The following is a 21,374-nucleotide window of genomic DNA, read 5'->3' as shown; positions in this document are numbered from 1 at the left end:
ACTGTTGGAGCACACCTGATCTCTTCTGGAAGCTGGTTCCAGCTGCGGCTGGCGTAACAGCTAAAAGCAGACTCTCCCTGCTTTGAGTGAGCCCTTGGTATTTTTAAGTGAGTTGATCCTGATGATCTGAGTGATCTGTTAGGTTTATATTCTATGAGCATATCTGCAATGTATTGAGGTCCTAGGCCATTGAGTGATTTATAAACAAGCAACAGTACTTTAAAATCAATTCTAAATGCAACTGGAAGCCAGTGCAAGGACCTGAGGACTGGTGTGATGTGTTCATGTTTTCGGGTTCTGCTCAGAATCCTGGCAGCAGCGTTCTGTACGAGCTGCAGCTGTCTTATGGTCTTTTTGGGAAGACCAGTGAGGAGCCCATTACAATAATCCACCCTGCTGGTGATGAAAGCATGAACAAGTTTCTCTAAGTCTTGACTGGAGACAAAGCATCTAATACTTGCAATATTTTTGAGATGATAATATGCTGATTTAGTTATTGTCTATACATGGCTACTAAAACTCAGGTCTGACTCCAAAATCACACCAAGATTCCTGACTTGATTTTTAGTTGTTTGACCCCTAGAGTGACGGTACATGTTCACTTTGAGAACTTCATCTTTGTTTCCAAACACAATGACTTCAGTTTTGTCTTTGTTTAACTGAAGGAAGTTTAGGCACATCCAATTTTTAATTTCATCAATGCATTGACACAGGGAGTCAATGGGGCTGTAGTCGTTGGGTGATAGGGCTAGGTAAATCTGGGTGTCATCTGCATAGCTGTGATATGCAATTTGGTTATAGTTTGATAATTAAATACAATTAAATACAAACAGTTCTAAATATAAAACCTTGTATGTGGTTCATTCAATTCATGTTTTTAGAGATTAAAAGCTTAAACAATAATCTCTAGTTTTCATTCTTGCTGTTACTTTTACTTTTTTAATACTCAATTTTAATGTGGCACTTTTTTTTTTACTTTTACTCAAGTATGATTCTTGCCAGATACTTTTACTTTTAATTGAGTAAAATTTTCACTCATTACTTGTACTTTCACTTGAGTAACATTTTTGAGTACTTTTTACACCTCTGTGAACTACCCAGCATATATGATTCAACACCCTTAGACCTACTTAAAAACAATTGGGAGACAGATTTAGATGAACTGATTTCAGAAGAAATTTGGCACAAAATAATACAGGGAATTTTCTCATTATCCATATGCCTTAGACATGCTGTAGTATAAATCAAAATTGTACAGCGTCTGCACTGGTCTAAAGTCAGACTCTCTAAAACTAAAGTTGACAGACCAAAATACAGTTTGTAAACCCTGTTTGTATGTACAGTACAGTAAACCCTGTACATAAGTTTACATATAGCATGCTTAAGTTCTGAGCCTTTCACATACTAAACACGTAGCAGGGAATGTGGTTTGTCTAAACAATGGGGCATTGATGTTGCATGATTTACACTCTTGTTTGGATTACTTCACACTGATTGTATAAGGTATTTTGCAAGTTTTGGTAGAGACACTAAAGTTACACAAAAGTTGGCTTATTGTCAAGTCATCTACATGGGAATTCACTGGACCAAGCCCTGGTTTACTCGCATTCAGCCAGTATTTAAGCCACAGTACCACAGCTGCCAGAGTAAAGAGTACAGTACAGACTGTGACATTACAATAACTGGACAAGAGCATCTGTACAAGGTAACTCATTCATCTCTTGATTTATACAACATTTATGGCATCTAAATCTGCCTTTATTATTGGTAAATGCATAATCATGAACAAGAGCAAGCAAAATGCGTTATAAAAAAAAAATACTGTGGAAAACAATAATGTGAAATCTTTATTCTCTAAATAATCTCTTTTGGTGCTTTTGTTTTGTAGGATGAAGTCAACACAGGCAATGATACTGATGCTTTTTGTTGCATCAGTCTTTTCAAAACCAGTAAGTACAATATCAATTAAATGTTTTATTTTACATTTTTATTAAGTTTTTTACATATATAAAATATTACTTTTATAGCTACTTCAGTTTCTTTCAAAATAATACAGTATTAATACTGATACTTTTTTCAACTGTTTGAATCCACAGTTTCCTTTGCGCAGAGGGTCTGATTCATCAGATTCTGTGCAGTCAGGATCCAGTTCAGATGAAAATGATTCTCTGAATCGTCGGTTTCCTTTGCGCAGAGGATCTGATTCATCAGAGTCTGTGCAGTCAAGATCCAGTTCAGAGGAGAATGATTCAAATTCTGAATCAAACGAGTCTGAATCAAGTGATTCTGATTCTTCTGAGGAAGTCATTGTGCCAAGTACACGCACTCCAGCTAGGACCACAACAAAACCACCAACCACCGCCGCCACCACCATCACCAGAACCACCTGAAGGGGTGGCGATGGCTGCTAATATGCTAATAACTTGCAATATTGCGATTTAATCATATTTTAATGTAAAATGAATGTACAAATAACAATGTACAACTGATTATAGTGCACAGTATAACAATGTGCTTTGAAAAAGAATGATACTAATGAATGTTTTAAGTAATAAAAAATTAATTTGCATGTCACCATTATGGTTTCAAGTGCTCATTTTGATTTTTTTTTTTTTTTTTTTCTTCATTTGAGAACAATGCAAGATGATGCATATGATGCAAGAAAAATCAAGTAATTTCTAAATGGGGTTTTTATTGGTAGTATCATGTCTGAATGAAGAAAATATGATTTCATATCAGCATATTAATATGTGAGTTCAGTAACTTTTCTTGTACCTTTTTCAGTAACCAAATGAAATAATAATAATAACAGTAACAATATACAATTATTATTATTATTATTATTATTATTATTATTATTATTATCATCAGTAGTTGTAGTAGTATTACCATAGCATTTGTAACGAATGTGTAGCGGTTATTAATCAATTTATGGATGAAATGTGAATATAATAATTCATAAGGTTATGAATAAATTATGATTCATATATCGACCCAACGGGGAATTAAACATATATTGTGAATCAACTACAACGAATTATAATCAATTACATATATGATTAGTTCTGGTTTAATAATTATTTAGAGAAACTGTTCGTTTGTCCAGCAAACTAAGTCCCTCACAGAATATTATAAACAGAGTTATTCTCTGGCCGTGAAAATAACTTGCATCAAAGCATAGAGCGATCGAAAAACGTTAAAGTGACTTGGTTTTCAGCTGAAAGAACAAACACAACAATCGAGCGTGAATAACGTTTTAATATATGCAAACTACGAATACCTAAATATATATACAAGAATACACATATATACACGAGAATGAAAATGAAGAAAAGACAGGGAAAGAAAGATGATCAAAGAATGGCAAATTACACAGTTAAACCTTTTTGAGAGAGCCAGCACAGAAATCAGTTTAGACAAATTTAAGGTAAATGATAATACTTGCTTATTGGTTCAAGTCCGTGAGTAGCAGTTTCAACGCGCTTGGCTTGGTCCTTTCCGAGAGGGTTCATCCGGCGGGGTTTTCAAAAGAGGTTTAAACTTAAGTAACTTAACCGAAGAGAGAGAGAGCGAGAGAGAGAGAGGGAGGAAGTGAGGAAGTGGTCCTCCCGAGCTGCGCGCGTGGTTGGGAAGCGCGGTCACCTGAGGCGTCCGGACAGACGTGCACGAGACGATCGGGAGGTCACCGGGAGAACAAAGAAAAGGTGTGTGTCGTTGTTTTTATGGAAACCCAAACTAACACACCTCCTGAATTGTAGCGGCCAATAGATGCGCAGCACTATTTGGCGGGCAAAGTTCCTTGGTTTGGTCTCCAAGATGAATTTGCATACTTAATGGCCATCAGACCGGATTTCGAGATCGAGTGCTTTCTTCACAGTATCATTAAACAGAAAAATGCATATGTCAGCCATGTGACCCACCTCAGTAAATAGCTCGAGTCCGGAGCTTTACGGAGAGACCAAACTCGACAGATCAGAAAGGCATAGGAGAGAAGTTATGGTTTACAGACAAAATTATATCGTTTAAAATGCACACTAGCACAAATACACTCATTTAAACACTAGGAAACATGCATAGGCCCTAAAATATATGAAATATATATTTTAGCATAGTGGTAGTTATATATATATATACAGTTAAAAGTGTATGTTTGTGTGTTTCTGTATGTGTGTCTGTGTGTGTGTTTTTGTGTGTGCCAGTGTGTGTGGGTGCTGGAATGTGGATCTGGCCCGTAGTCCACATGAGGGGCCCCTTTGATGTCCTAAGAGCAAGGAAATTGGGCCTGCTGTGTTACCTCGGAGGGCCACAAAGGTGTCAAGTGGGTTCATCTTTAGTAGACTGTTCGGAGCCGATTTAGTGATTAAGAAACAGAGTTCATCAGGTTAAAAGCGTTCTGTAAATGATATGGAACCTTCTAAGTTTTTTTTTTTCAATTCACCTGAGGTTTTTTTTTTTCATGATGTCAAAATAAAATATAACTGCAAGCAGCGATGATGGGCCCAAGCCCGGTGGCACTGCTACCCCAGTGGCTTCAGGGCAACTGTGGACGACAGGCAATATGCATTTAAAGGGTCATGAAACCCTGAACTAAATTTTCTGAGATTTTAATGGAGGTATGTGTGTTGAACATAATTGAATACACTTTTAGCACATGTTAGATTTAATTGTAGAGGGAAAGTGTTTAATTTTGGGATTTTTTCCACTATTTTTGTCTTCCGGGTTTAAAATCTTCACCATGTCCATGTCACAGATGGTGACGTAGCGGTGCACTATACATGCTTCAATGATGCATCGGTGCCTCATAATTATTAATGAGACTGAGTTTTCTTATCCTTTGAGAAGACACCGTCTCTTAATTATTCAGGACACCACGTGATTCTTTTAAATGACAGACATGTCAAATTGTTAGATCGTGCAGTTGATGAGAGAGGCGTTCATGGGTCACAAGTGTTTGTTTCCGTGATGTAAACGTTTGGGTGTGTTGCATGGTTTCCCCCGTGATGCTGCCAGGGCAAGACACTGGCTGCGGGCATTGGTTGGCCATCAACTACCGACACATCAAAACTGTTTGTGTGTAGCAAGCATTTTTCGAGAAAGAGCTACGAGAACTGGAGGAAAGGACTTCGGTCTTATTCATCAGAGCAGTTTGTGTCTTGTGACTGATGCTGTACCAAGTCCCGATGACTTTTCTATCCTTCCAAAGGAGGTATGTCTAAAATTTAACCCTGTTTTACTTGCCTTTTGTTAAATAAAAACTCATTATAATAATTTAGATATGTCGATAAATTTGTATGGAACGTATGCTAATTTGTGTAACGAATAGGCCTATATATATTTCATATATTTAAATTTGTTTGGGAAATATGTCTTTGGAAATTAATTAATCTGTACTGTCAGCCTAAAGTGTGTTTGATATGTATTGTCAGCCTAAGCTGTGTTGTGAAATGGCGTGTCAGACCGAGGAGCCCGCCCAAAATGATGCTGCATGTCAAACCCATCGAGACATAAAGCACGTCAACGCAACACCGGTATGTGCAGTTATAATATGCCATTTCAGTTTGCTATTGAAATGTGATGTTATAAATTACTATTACGTTTATGATTATTGAGTTTTCAAGCAATAATAATCACTGCTAATATGACATTGTTTAGGTATGGAACATGCTCGCTGATGGACCTCAGAACAAACAAGATCATGAAAAGCAGATCATAATTTTGTCTTTTAACCCAACTTCACTTTAAGTGTTTTCAAGTAGGTTGATCTGATTTTTCAGAGCAATGAAGTTGGCAATAGTCAGCGTATAGAGAAGGAGGGATTTGAAAGAAGTCTGAGACAGCTAGAGCAGAGAGGTGTGACTGTGCAAATGATTGTCCTTCATAACACCAGGATGCCAATCTGTGACAGAGTAGACCAAACATTTTGCACAGATTTGATGCATGGCACATGGCAAAAGGTTTATCATTTAGTTGATGTTTAAATAACCATAGCTAAATGAAATTAGGAGAACATTAGGAGATGTCATATAATGTCTATCATATAATAGTAATGCTTGGTGTACTGTACGTGTTGGCAAGAAATGTGACGAGCTTGCCAAGCAGAGAAGCTGCAGAGAGGTTGGCCCATGGGAAAAAAGGTGTTGTCAATCGTTGTAAAACATGTTCAAGACATCCATGAACTTGATGGGGATTTTTTATTTTATTTTTTTTTTTGTATGTACTTTTTCATGTTATTATTAGGCACTGCTGTATGTGAGAAGCTCACTCAGGTCATCTTGGCACCCAAGTTGCTAAAAGACTTGGAGAACCTAAGCTGTGACTTCCAAAACTCTGGACTGGAGTCATTTTACAGTCTGATCCTCAGATTTGCACCAAAGAGTGTGGCATTCTCTTTTGTGTGGATGTTGTGCAGGTATGTTCCGGATTTAATTCAAAGACTTGTTTTGCATTCTGATTTTACTTAGTGTATTTTCTCTACACATCTGAAATGTATCTGTTTGTGCACTACCTGAACTAATGTTGCAGCTGTCTTACTAATGTCTGTCTGTCTATCCTTGTCTGTCTTTGTGTTCCCTTTCGATACTTCACTTGTACTGCGTATGGGGAAAGGTCTCCTTTTTCCCCATTACTGAAGCCTTTTTCAATAACACAGTGTAACTGCATCGTCATTGGTTCACTCATAGACAAGTTGTTGAACCAATGACGGCGCGGCATAGCTATGTGGCCTATGGCGACAAAGCGCTTGAAGAAGCCCACCAAAATGGGCGGGGCTTACGGCTATATAAGCAGGCATTTTGCCATAAGATTTCAGTTCTCTCTCCTTCAGCGATGACGACGCATCTCTTTGTTGGACTTCGAGCTGAAGCCTTCGCCGACTGGAACGAGCTCTCCGGCGTTGAAGAGGCCCAGCAACGGATTGTGCTGAGACCACTGACCGAAGACAGCACCTTCGCAGACAGCCGCCTCGTGCACCGCTCTTGAGCCACCGCTTCCCGCTTCCGGCCGCCTCTCAGCGCGTCTCCTGCTGCCATCCGGTGCCGCTAAAAGTGCAATTTCCCGCGTTTACCTCTTTTAAAAAAGCAGTTCCAGCAGAACTAACTGCTCTAAAATAGCCCCTCAAACGCCGTTTTCACGGGGGCGACGTTGCTTCAAATGCTGCGCCACTCTTATGGCACATGCAGAGCCCCTCTCCATGACGACGACAGGCATGGTGAGTGCGTCGGCTGCCTCACTGCGAGAGCATGAGTCTTGCCTCTCTGCACTCGTGGATCGCCTTCTTCAGTGAGGGCGGTCCCACCACTTGCACCCCCCCGTCTTCTTCCTTCCGCGAGCCGGCTAGGAAGAGACAGCGGGGTAGAGCAGATCAGCGCCCGGAGTTGAGTGAGCTCACGCCGGCTCAGCCCCCGCGTGCCTCACCCTCTCCCACGAGAGAGCAGTCTCCCATCCTGTAATGTGATTTTGTAAAGTTGTACTTTTGTTATAACATAATAGGCATATTGTTTTGAACTGCTTTTATAATGGTTAGCTACTATAGTGTAATAGTTTTTTTTTTTTTTTGGTGAATTATATTAAAACCAGACCAAAAATCCTAACAATAAATTAAATCATAATAATTATTAATTTAGGCTAATAGGGAACCCAGAACAATTTAAAAAACGCTGATGGCTTCAGGGCAACTGTGCATGGCGGGCAATGGACATTTAAAACGGTTAAACATAAAAGGTCTATGTCAAATCCACACCACATTTACTGCAGCAGCTGATGCTCCTGTGATCACAAACCACAACAGCCACATCCATGAGATTGTTTAAATTGAGATGACTTTCATGTCATAGAATGTCATAAATCAATTTCAAATGTGTGCAGAATATCATCCTAATCTGCCATGTAAAAGCAAGTAAAGTGTTTTTATTGATATCAGCAGAGAATAGGGTAAGTATATGGCAATCACTGAAACTTGAAGTGTTGATAGAAGAATGATACTGTCCTTTTGTTTATTATAGGAAGAGCTGGGATGAACACTGTAACAGAGTTCGTAGATTTTAGGAAGGAAGACGACAAGGGTCGGCTATGACTGCTGGCTGCTTTTATTTTCAATAATAACAAAAAGGTGTGCAAACAGGCACAAAAACAATCATCAACATAAACAGTGGAATTCACTCCATTCGCCCTAGTCCGTCGTTGGGAGTGTGGCAGCCAGCAGTCCTTCTCTCTCTCCCTCACTCCTGTTTCTCCTGGCGTTAAGTACTCTCTCCATGGCAATTACTGTAACAAGAGACAGGTGTTTGTTATTTGCGTTTAACCCGCTCATCCACCGCGCGTCTCCTGACGCTCTCCCCCACTGCAGCGTTCGCTGAACCACGCCCCCCTTGCCACATACCCCCACACAGAGCAGCGTTTACTTGGGTAAAGGCCTGCTGGCACAGCTCCGTCCACTGGACCGTATCTGGTGCCTCCTTTTTAGTAAGATCAGTCAAGGGGCTGGTGAGGTCCAAATAATTAGGCACAAACCTTCTATAATATCCCGCCAATCCCAAGAACTGTCTCACCTCCTTTTTGGTCTTAGGGCGCGGACAGGTCGCAACTGCTGCAGTCTTATCAATTTGGGGACGCACCTGTCCATGCCCCTATTGGAAACCCAGATACTTTACTTCCACGCGCCCAATTGCATTCTTCTTCGGGTTGGCCGTGAACCCGGCTCCCCTCAGCAACTTTAAGACCGCCCTCAAATGCTGCATATGCCGATGCCAGTCATTACTGAATATGATGATATCATCCAGATAGGCAGCCGCATATGCAGCATGGGGCCGTAAAACCCTGTCCATCAGCCGCTGAAAGGTAGCCGGTGCCCCGAACAGCCCGAACGGAAGTTTAACAAATTGGTGTAATCCAAACGGCGTCATGAAAGCTGTTTTTTCTCGGTATAACGGAGATAAGGGGATCTGCTAATAACCCTTTGTTAAGTCCAGTGTCGAATAAAAACGAGCCGTACCAAGCCGGTCAAACAATTCGTCAACCCGTGGCATTGGATATGCGTCGAATTTCGACACCGCATTCACCTTGCGAAAATCCACACAGAATCGGACCGAGCCGTCCGTCTTAGGAACCAAAACTATCGGGCTCGCCCAGTTACTGTTGGATTCTTCTATTACTCCCATGTCAAGCATCGCACCTAATTCTTCCTGAACTACTTTTTTCTTGTGTTCAGGCAAGCGATACGGCCGGCTGCGAACCACCACGCCCGGCTCTGTCTCGATATGGTGCTGAATGAGGTTTGTACGGCCAGGTAGGGGAGAAAGCACGTCAGCAAACTCTGCCTGTAATCAGCATCACTGAATCCCCCTCATTCCATTTTTTCAGGAGATTGAGGTGATAAATTTGACGTGCTCCTCTCCTATCTGAGCGTATTACCTCATAATCGAGCTCTCCAACTTGCCGTGTGACCTCAGATGGTCCTTGCCACTTTGCAAGTAATTTTGAACTTGACAATACAAGCACTTTATCTCCGGTGCAAATTTACGCAGATTGGTCCCCCTGTTATACAGCCGGCCCTGTTTGTCCTGGGCCTGCAATAAATTCTCCATAGATAGCCGCCCCAACGTGTGGAGTTTTGTTCTCAGGTCCAGCACATATTGAATTTCGTTTTTAGATTGAGAAGGTCCGTCCTCCCAAGCCTCCCTTATGACGTCTAACACCCCTCTGGGCTGACGACCATAGAGAAGCTCGAAGGGAGAAAACCCCGTGGAGACTTGCGGGACCTCTCGCACAGCGAACAACAGGGGTTCCAACCATCTATCCCAATTTTTGGCGTCTTCCTGAACGAATTTACGAATCATTGTCTTAAGCGTGCGATTAAAACGTTCGACTAACCCGTCCGTTTGTGGGTGAAAGACGCTGGTCCGAATCGATTTAATGCACAATAATTCGTAAAGTTCGCGTAACGTCCTTGACATAAACGCCGTGCCCTGATCAGTGAGGGGAGAGATCAAAGAAAACAGTGCGTCAGCAACACTCTTAGCGGAAATGTTGCGGAGAGCCACTGCTTCTGGATATCGTGTTGCATAATCCACAATGACCAATGCAAAACGATGTCCTCGTGCTGATCGCTCTAATGGCCCGATGAGGTCCATGGCAATTCTTTCGAAGGGGGCCAGCATTAATGGAAGGGCTTTTGGGGTGGCCGGTGGGTTTACCAACTGACATTCACGACAAGCCGCGCACCACCTGCGCACATTCTCGTGAATGCCCCGCCAAAAAAATCGGGTCATGAGGCAATTTAGTGTTGTCCCCTGTCCTAAATGACCAGCCATTGGATTAGAATGAGCCACCTGAAAAAGCATTTCCCGGCGGCTTCTGGGAACTAATAACTGGGTTGTATCTTCTTTTGTCTGAGCGTCTTGGGTCACTCGATACAACCTATTTTTAATAATTGCAAAATATGGATAGGTAAGCGGTTGTCCAGGATGGAGAGGCTGGCCGTCGATGGTACTGACCTGGTCAAATGCACGTTTCAGCGTCTCATCCTGAGACTGCTCCAGAGGAAAATCATCGTGCTCCGAGAAAATCAGTCTCTCGATTTCGCTCTGTTCCCCTGAGACAGTACCCAGTGGCCCCGGCTCAGTCTCTCCCGCCTGCACACTCGCGTTCCCCTCCGCTGCATTTTTCTCCCAAGAAGCATCCGTACATAAAGCCCCCAATAATTCTGTGAATGCTGGCCAATTGGTCCCCAAAATTAACGGATGCCGGAGGTGCGGATTAACTGCCACCTCCACACTATGCTTTTGACCCCGAAATTGAATAATGACTGGCACAATAGGATATTCCACTATATCCCCGTGCACATACCGCACCTTAACCACGCGGCTATTATCCAATGCCCCAGATTGTATCAAGCTTTGATGGATCGAGGTTTGGTTACATCCTGAATCCACCAATGCCTGATAGGTACCCCCCTTAATACTCACAGGTATTTGATACCACCCAGCTTGACCGGGGGCAGCCTGCGGGACGTGCCAGACCTCCCCGCCGCTCCAGTGGCAGAGAGAGGGTTAAGCGGATGACGTGGAGAGAGCAGAGAAACAGGAGCGGGGTCCAACCTGGCCGGTGGTAGTCCGAGGCGCCGAGTACGAATGCTGGTTATTCCCACCCCGCCCTCGGGGCGGGACTCGAGGAGGGCCGGGTGGACGGGACCTAGGTAGAGGGACAGGCAGAGAGAGAGAAGGAGGTGAAAGAGAAGGAGAGAGAGAGGCAGATGGGAGAGGTTCGCCGACCCCTGGGCACGCCACCATGTGGTCCTCTGCGAGATGGATGGCCGACTCCAGCGACGTGGGGCGGTGGCACTGGACCCACTCGGCCGTTCTTCTGAGAAGCCGAGTGATAAACTGCTCCAGTACACACGATCGATGATGCACTCCACGTCACTTCCATCGGCCAGCAACCATTTGCGGCAGGAGTCCCGGAGCTGTTGGGCCATCACGAAGGGCCGGCCGGCCTCTGCCAGCTCCAAAGACCGGAAGCGCTGGCGATGTTGTTCGGGGCTCCGGCCGACCCGCTGGATGTTGGCCCTCTTGAGATCGTCGAAATCCAGGAGGTTCTGCACCGGAAGCTGCTGCACCACTACCTTGGACTCCCCGGAGAGCAGTGGGACCAGGCGCATCGGCCACTGGTCCCGCAGCCAACCACAAATCCCGGCCGTCTTTTCAAAAAGATCCAGAAATGCCTCCGGGTCGTCCTCAGGCCCCATTTTGTTGAGAGGGAGGTGGGCGGGCGCAGCTTGTTGGACCGGGGCTTCCGGCCGAACCTCCCGGTCAATCCAGCTCCGGAACGTCTCGCGGTCCTCCTGCTGGACTCGGAGGACGGCCTGGAACCGCCTCTCTTGATCCTGACGCAAGTCCAGCAGGGCCTGATGTTGTTCTTGCTGCATGACCGCGAGAGATGTAATTAGCTCCGCAAATGGTGCAGTAGCAGAGGGCGTCTGCATGGCGGCGGCTTCCGTCTTCCTTCCCGGGTTTCGGCACCAGTGTAACAGAGTTCGTAGATTTTAGGAAGGAAGACGACAAGGGTCCGCTATGACTGCTGGCTTTTATTTTCAATAATAACAAAAAGGTGTGCAAACAGGCACAAAAACAATCATCAACATAAACAGTGGAATTCACTCCGTTCGCTCTAGTCCATCATTGGGAGTGTGGCAGCCAGCAGTCCTTCTCTCTCTCCCTTCTCCTGGCGTTAAGTACTCTCTCCACGGCAATTACTGTAACAAGAGACAGGTGTTTGTTATTTGCGCTTAACCCGCTCATCCACCGCGCGTCTCCTGACGCTCTCCCCCGCTGCAGCGTTTGCTGAACCACGCCCCCCTTGCCACAAACACGCTGGAGACTGGTGACAAGGAACACTCACACACAGTTGGAGAGGCACATGAGGAATACTGGAGACACTGGAAACGTTGGAGACAGGTAAGTAGCACGAAGGAGTCCTTGAGGTAAGTACACATGTAGTTGTGGTACAAACTAGACCGGACAGTGACTGTGTGTGAGTGTGGGGTTTTTAAGGTGGAGGTGATAGCTGTGCTGATGACGTGCAGGTGGCGGTGATTAGTACTCCGGTGATTGAGTGCGTGGGTATTGGAGGGAGGTGGAACCTGACCTTTTGCAGGGTGGAGTCAAGCGACAGGTGTAACAGGTTGCCTATAATGAGTGCTGATACTGATGACTGATAAAAGGATCTGTCTTTCTAGAGAGCGGGGGCTCTGCGCTTGGGTTCCTGATATCATTTGGACTTGATCTCTCTCCTGCACCAGTTTTTTGTGTTATTGTTATTTTTGTTTGTTAGTTTATTATGTGTTTCTTCTTTAAATAAATATATTTTTGAGTCAATTCGAGTTGAGCGTGGCCTCCCCGTTTTGTTACGCTGCCATGAGCCAGGTAGCATGTAACAATGGCAATCACTGAAACTTGAAGTGTTGATAGAAGAATGATACTGTCCTTTTGTTGATAATAGGAAGAGCTGGGATGAACACACTGGAGACTGGAGACAAGGAACACTCACACACAGTTGGAGAGGCACACAAGGAATACTGGAGACACTGGAGACGTTGGAGACACTGGAGACACTGGAGACGTTGGAGACGTTGGAGACGTTGGAGACGTTGGAGACAGGTAAGTAGCAAGAAGGAGTCCTTGAGGTAAGTACACATGTAGTTGTGGTACAAACGAGACCGGACAGTGACTGTGTGCGAGTGTGGGGTTTTTAAGGTGGAGGTGATAGCTGTGCTGATGACGTGCAGGTGGCGGTGATTAGTACTCCGGTGATTGAGTGTGTGGCTTCAGAGCAACTGTGTACTATCACGCTTTCATTTCATTTAAGTATGGGTGGTATTTAGCTCCCATTGACATGCATTATACGACTGACAGACTGCAACAGTTGGAGTTAAAAATCATCATTTTTGTTCTACTGAAGAAACTACATCCACCTTGGATGCCCTGGGGGTAAGCAGATAAACATCAAATTTTCACTTTTGTGTGAACTATCCCTTTAAAGCTAGTTACTCAAGGCTATGTGTGCCTTGGCTACCTTGCCGACCAGCTTAGCACTAAAAATGCATGCTGTGTGTTCTCATGAGCACTAAATAAAATGTTGAAAGCTGATAGAAATGGGAACTCAGTACCACCTAGCAAATATCATCAATTAGTCATTTGATAATGATAACATAACCCTTATGCTTTTATTTGATAATAAAACCATTAGGAGCGATAATGAAATGACTGAGCTGCATCAACATGTTAGCATAGCTAAGAAAACATAACCCTTGAATAACGATGTCATTTTATGCAGATAAACATGTATGTGAATGCTTATTTTCCTTCTCAACCGTGCTTAGACAGCATACTCACGGAAAAACAACAATAGACCATTTGCTGCTGCATAGACAAAAATGGATAACGGTTCAGCTTGTGCTTGGACGCCACCAGAATATAACTAACATGACGTTTAGTATTAACTGTATTGATAGTTCTTTTAAGTGACTCAGAGTCAGACACACGTGCATCTGAATCAACCACACGTTTAGTACTGCTAAAAAACATTGCTCTGGAATTTATGAACTACTCAGCATATATGATTCAACACCCTTAGACCTACTTAAAAACAATTGGTAGACAGATTTAGATGAACTGATTTCAGAAAAAATTTGGCACAAAATCTCATTATCCATATGCCTTCGACATACTGTAGTACAAATCAAAATTTTACAGCGTCTGCACTGGTCTAAAGTCAGAACTTTTCCTGGGTATTTGGAAAGATAGAAGAGCCGTCCCCATTTATTGCATTGTTTGGTGTGGCCCCAGTAAACACCTCTCTTAGCAAAAGGGAAATTATCATGTTGGCCTTTTGTTGTGTTTTGGCTAGGAGACTGATACTGTTTAAATAGAAAGACCCTAATCCACCGACACATAGCCACTGGATAAGGGAAGTCATGAGCCATCTTAAGTTGGAGAAACTTAGACTTACGGTCAGAGGGTCTACTGGGACATTTTATAATATCTGCCAGCCTTTCTTAACTTTTGGTGAGGGAATGGAAGCAGGTAACATGGCAATATAAAAATGTTTTATTTCATGGACATCTAAGTATGTATGGTGACTTTTTTTATGTCTGGTGTTCGGGGGAGGGGGTTTAATTATGTGTGTTTATTAGTGAAAACTAATTAAAAAAAAAACTGATCAAAAAAAAAACATTGCTCTGAAAATGAATGCTTCATTGAGTAATATCGCTGCTAAATATAGTGGACACCGATAAAGTGCTTATATCACTTTAGCTGTTTTCATAATGTGCTAAACAGCGTATAAAATAGCTGTAACAGAATGTAACCATGCAGTAAAAGTGCTGCTTATATGCTTCAGTGATACACTCATGCATCTGTTGACATCACGTTAGTTCAAAACTTGTAAGATAGCTCATTTAGGAATGATAACCGGACCACACAAAAGCACATATGGAAAAAAATATATATCATTTTTACTTATGTTAGATGTTGATTCAGAATGAAAGCTTTTACTTTACCTATTTTTCATTGTTAGTTCATTAGTTCAACTAACTGATCCTTATTGTTCCATTACCACCTTTGAATCTTTTCTTGAAAATGGTATAAAAGTTTTGTAAAGCAATAAGAAACCACTATAAATACAAATCGTACATTTCCAAAAACTTGCCACATATGTTTTGAACTATATTTCCAAAATATTTTTCCTTTTTTGATCAGGGACACACTTATGTGTCATGGACCCACACCATTTATAGGCATATTTACATATTAGGTTTTATGACAATAAAATGACATTCATTCATATGTCAAGCATTAAAAATGTATTCAAATTGCTATTTAAATAATTCAAAAGTATGCATTTCAGATGTGAGTTTGACATATATTATACAGTATGAAAACTGTTCAAAAATAAAATCACTGGCCATAATTTCACATGCATGTATTTAAGATGTACAGTACAGTAAACCCTGTACATAAGTTTACATGAAGCACGCTGAAGTTCTGAGCCTTTCACATACTAAACACGTAGCAGGGAATGTGGTTTGTCTAAACAATGCATTGGGGCATTGATGTTGCATGATTTACACACTTGTTTGGATTACTTCACACTGATTGTATAAGGTATTTTGCAAGTTTTGGTAGAGACACGGAAGTTGCACAAACGTTGACTTATTGTCACGTCATCTACATGGGAATTCACTGGACCAAGCCCTGGTTTACTCGCATTCAGCCAGTATTTAAGCCACAGTACCACAGCTGCCAGAGTAAAGAGTACAGTACCGACTGTGAAATTACAATAACTGGACAAGAGCATCTGTACAAGGTAACTCATTCATCTCTTGATTTATACAACATTTATGGCATCTAAATCTGTCTTTATTATCGGTAAATGAATAATCACGAACACGAGCAAGCAAAATGCGTTATTAAAAAATTATACTGTGGAAAACAATATTTAGAGAATAAAGATTTCACATTAATCTCTTTTGGTGCTTTTGTTTTGTAGGATGAAGTCAACACAGGCAATGATACTGATGCTTTTTGTTGCATCAGTCTTTTCAAAACCAGTAAGTACAATATCAATTTAATAATTTCTTTTACATTTTTATTATGTTTTTTAAATATATATAAAATGCTACTTCTTTAGCTACTTGGTTTCTTATAAAAGAATACAGTACTATTAATAATGATACTTTTTTCAACTGTTTGAATCCACAGTTTCCTTTGCGCAGAGGATCTGATTCATCAGATTCTGTGCAGTCAGGATCCAGTTCAGAGGAAAATGATTCTTTGAATCGTCGGTTTCCTTTGCGCAGAGGATGTGATTCATCAGAGTCTGTGCAGTCGAGATCCAGTTCAGAGGAAAATGATTCAAATTCTGAATCAAATGAGTCTGAATCAAGTGATTCTGATTCTTTTGAGGAAGTCATTGTGCCAAGTACACGCACTCCAGCTAGGACCACAACAAAACCCCCAACCACAACAGAAAGAAGCACCACCTGTACTTTCAGGGGTGACAATAACTGCTAATCTGCTAATAACTTGCAATATTGCTGCTTAATCATATTTTAATGCAAAATGAATGTACAAATGTACAACTGATTAATGTGCTTTGAAAAAGAATGATACTAATGAATGATTTAACTAATAAAGATTAAATGTGCATGTCACCATTATGGTTTTAAGTGCTCATTTTGATTATTATATATATATATATATATATATATATATATATATATATATATATATATATATATATATATATATATATATAATTTTTTTTTTTTCATTTAAGAACAGTTTTATGATGTCACTACCTTTAATATGATGCAAGAAAAATCAAGAAGTCATCATTTTTAAATGGGTTTTTATTAGAAGTACTTTATCTGAATTAAGATTTCTTAAGAGCATATTAATATGTGAGTTCAGTAATTTTCCTTGCACCTTTTTCAGTAACCAAATGAAATAATAACAATATACAATTATTATTATTGTTATTATTATTATAAGTAGTTATCAGACACAATTATTTGTTGTAGTTAACCAATAATTGTTTAAAGCTCACTCTGGGGTCTGTCCCCATCCCCCAAGAAGACCAGCCTTAGTTCTATTGCCCTGAAGTATGTGTGTGTGTTGTACGGGGAAAAACAGAGACAAAAAGACACAGGAAAACTGCATCTTCCCTGCATTTTCCACACAAAACACAGACGTTCCTCCATTAATTTATAGACAGACTGCTCTATAAATGAACATGCATATCCCTAGGAAATGGTATCCATTATTACTGTTGTTGTATTGCACTCAGTGTATTCGCATGATTTATGAGACATTTAAGGTAACTTCAATCATGCCATGTTTAGTTTCTATGGGTTCGTATCGAGAAGATTTAAATGCTTGTTTATGCGGTATGTCCATACCTGTGCAACACATCAGTATTACAAGAATCTTTAATAGTTCTTCTTCAAAAACTCAGCCAGTTAATCTTGCTCGGTCGTAAAAGACCTGACAGGGGGTGTGTTGTCGCCCGGAAATACAACATCTTCATTGGCCACATCAACTCTAAGAGGTTGGACTTTGACTAGAAGTTAAAAGCTAGAGAACAATGCCACTCCCTCTCTTTCCTTGCTTCTTGGATGACTGAAGAGACCACTCCTTGCTGCAGGTCTCTTCAGGCCAAGGCCTACAACCCAGCCATGTGCTCATCATCCAATGCAGAAGATACTGGCAAAAGAACTTCGGACTGAATCATCAAGATTTCTACTCAGCCTGCAGATCCGATGCTCCTCAGCCTAAAGGCATCTTGCAAGTATCGTACATTTAAACACTAAACAGCCATTTAGTATTGATTTTGTAAAACCTACCTTTGTCAGCAAAGGTGTTTTATTACTGAGGAAACTGATGATTCTTTTCCAAATTGTCTTTGACTTTTTCCTATAGCTCCATTAACAGTTCTACTTCTGGTTCAACTCTATCATTACTCATTCTTACCTACGTACAGTACAGTCCAAAAGTTTGGAACCACTAAGATTTTTAATGTTTTTAAAAGAAGTTTCATCTGCTCACCAAGGCTACATTTATTTAATTAAAAATACAGTAAAAACAGTAATATTGTGAAATATTATTACAATTTAAAATAACTGTGTACTATTTAAATATATCTGACAAAGTAATTTATTCCTGTGATGCAAAGCTGAATTTTCAGCATCGTTACTCCAGTCTTCAGTGTCACATGATCCTTCAGAAATCATTCTAATATGCTGATTTGCTGCTCAATAAACATTTATGATTATTTTCAATGTTGAAAACAGTTGTGTACTTTTTTTTTCAGGATTCCTTGATGAATAGAAAGTTCAAAAGAACAGCATTTATCTGAAATACAAAGCTTCTGTAGCATTATACACTGCCGTTCAAAAGTTTGGGGTCAGTAAGAATTTTTATTTTTATTTTTTTGAAAAGAAATTAAAGAAATGAATACTTTTATTCAGCAAGGATGCATTAAATCAATCAAAAGTGTCAGTAAAGACATTTATAATGTTACAAAAGATTTGTATTTCAGATAAATGCTGTTCTTTTGAACTTTGAAGATTTCAGATAAACACTGTTCTTTTGAACTTTCTATTCATCAAATAATCCTGAAAAAAATATTGTACACAAATATTTTGTACAATTGTACACATTAAATGTTTCTTGAGCAGCAGATCAGCATATTAGAATGATTTCTGAAGGATCATGTGACACTGAAGACTGGATTAATGATGCTGAAAATTCAGCTTTGCCATCACAGGAATAAATTACTTTGTGAAATATATTCAAATAGTAAACAGTTATTTTAAATTTTAATAATATTTCACAATATTACTGTTTTTACTGTATTTTTAATTAAATAAATGTAGCCTTGGTGAGCAGACGAAACTTCTTTTAAAAACATTAAAAATCTTAGTGGTTCCAAACTTTTGGACTGTACTGTATGTGTGTGACCTGTGTGTGTGTTATGTGTTTGTTAGTTTTGTTATGTGTTTGTGAGTTAGTTAATAAAGATTGTGCACAATTCATGTTTGGTTCTGACTCTGTCTGCTAATAAATTGCCTCTTAAGTGATTTAGATCCTGACCACATGCTCTGAGTAGTATGGTACAATAAGAATGTTATTTTTCCATAACCTGGAAATGAACATTTCTTAGAATTAATAAACAATCAACACTGAGTGTTCACTGGATGAACAGGTTAATTGATTGTAATATTAATCTTAATATAGCTACATCCAGTTAATCTGATTAACTGATTTACATATTCATAATGAGTTATGCATAATTATTAATATTTCCCCTTTGAGTTAATTCACTACACATTAGTGTAAATGACATGGAACCTTCTATGTACCTTCTACAAGTTTTATCAATTCACAGGTTTTTTTCATGAGGTCAAAATAAATTAAATTAACAGCACCATCCTAGCAGTGTTGGGGAAAGTTCCTTTTAAAAGTGATGCATTACAATATTGCGTTACTCTCTAAAAAAGGAACTAAATGCCTTACTTTTTATGAAAAGTAATGCTTTGATACTTTTGCGTTACTTTTTGTTGTAAATTTAAAAGTAATGTGTTACTTTACTAGTTAAAAGAGTGATTTGATTATGTAACTCTAACTTATGTTACCTGTTATGCCTTACCCTAACACTGCATTCTATGGTATTAAAGAACTTCAATTAATCTCAATAATTTACATCATATGCTACATTGCATTCATTTTGCATGGTTACAAATTACACTGAAAGTCAAAAGGTGCATCAGCTGAATGATAATGAAGGTTATTTGGGATCGAAAGCACATTATTTGTTACAATCTAACTTAATGGTCTATGACATGGTACAATCCAAGATACAAATCCCACCTTCACATGATTGTATTGGTCAGATATTACCATGTGACATAATTATATGAGCAGGGAGACCATTAATCATATTGATACCATTTATCATTGTTACACATAGAAGGTCAAGTTTAGCACACAGCATTTTGGTAGTCAGTACATTCACACATCTAAGAAGTCGCATAAGGTCAGCCAAGATCAGCCAGTGCTTGCCAGATATTGAAAATTCCAACAACAAACTGTGGACCGTCTGAGAATAGTAGTACCTCAATGATTTGCATATAAAGTGTGTGCTAAATGTTTATATAATAATAATAAATATATATATAATGTATTGCATATATATATATATATATATATATATATATATATATATATATATATATATATATATATATATGGGAGAGTGGGGTGATTTGTGCCGGGGGGGAAGTAGTTCCAACCATTGTTTCTGGAAAACCATAGAAGACATTGGTCATGTGACCACATAATTTTTAAAAAGCCATCCATTTTACTCATCTTCCAAAGAAGAGAGACACATGGCTTGAGAGGAAAGCACATTTTAGCTCAAAGAAAACTTTCTTTGATCAAGGTTTTTTGATTGTAGTGTCTGAACAATTATAGACAAGTTTGAAAACATTTCACACATGTTTTAGTGCTTTAACAGGCTACACAATGAGTCTATACAGTTAGCATGATGTTAGCTCTTAACTTCTGGATCATGCTAGTTTTTCAAACTTGTGGGTCCAGGGTGATTTCTACCAAAGGGCATGGGTTAAGTTGTCAACTCACCCCCACTTATGATTATTTTTAACTTATTATTAATTTGTAATTGTACAGTGTACTCTTACATTTTAGCGGTTAAACTATGTGACATTCTTGATTTTAGACCAAAACCCATCATGCCACTCAATTATAAGACGCACTTTCTGAAGATGAAAAGCATGAAATGGTCCAATGTTGTGCAAAAGGCATGAAAACAACTAATATTGTGTGAAAACTGAATGGAGATAATTATAATTATAAATTATCATAAGATTTGTGAGTGATTTAGAGCACAGCAGAACTCGGTCAGATAAAGGCTTATTAATGAAAGTTCCTGTCAAAAAATGAATTGTATTAAAAGGGCAGCTATAAAGAAAAGCCAGTGTTGAGCAGCAAACAGGTATTTTCATCTTCAGAAAGATCTTCCTTCCTCTCCATATTGCGTGAGAACTGTGACTTGCTTAATAATAATGTGGAACAACCTCTAAGTAGGGTTTCCATAGACCTGGAAAATTATTTTGTCTGAGATTCATACCAGTTATCTAAAAAGACATGGATAAATAAAGAAACAAACATTTTCTTAGAAAAACTAAAATCTGAATGTTTATTGTACTAAAATCTTACTGATATGTCACTTTCGTAATAATCTGGAACGTGGTGTATTCTTATATGTTTTACATAATTGACAGACAGCGTTCTATGTATGTC

At 39.9% G+C, this 21,374-nt stretch overlaps 2 long non-coding RNA genes across 2 annotated transcripts; both read left to right on the top strand.

Annotated features, from left to right (window-relative positions):
* The first annotated feature begins 1,573 nt into the window (after positions 1-1,573).
* Positions 1,574-2,408, top strand: LOC137028916 (uncharacterized). The gene is made up of 3 exons (XR_010896216.1): positions 1,574-1,705; positions 1,889-1,949; positions 2,097-2,408. It is a non-coding gene; the product is annotated as an uncharacterized lncRNA (long non-coding RNA).
* Positions 2,409-15,733: 13,325 nt separating this feature from the next.
* On the top strand, positions 15,734-16,700 carry LOC137028914 (uncharacterized). Its single transcript, XR_010896214.1, has 3 exons — positions 15,734-15,858; positions 16,042-16,102; positions 16,254-16,700. It is a non-coding gene; the product is annotated as an uncharacterized lncRNA (long non-coding RNA).
* The last annotated feature ends 4,674 nt before the right edge of the window (positions 16,701-21,374 follow it).

Source organism: Chanodichthys erythropterus, chromosome 10, assembly GCF_024489055.1.
Source record: "Chanodichthys erythropterus isolate Z2021 chromosome 10, ASM2448905v1, whole genome shotgun sequence".
Lineage (NCBI taxonomy): Eukaryota > Metazoa > Chordata > Actinopteri > Cypriniformes > Xenocyprididae > Chanodichthys > Chanodichthys erythropterus.
The sequence above is the reverse complement of the archived record's forward strand: the minus strand, read 5'-3'. Positions and strand labels throughout refer to the sequence as shown.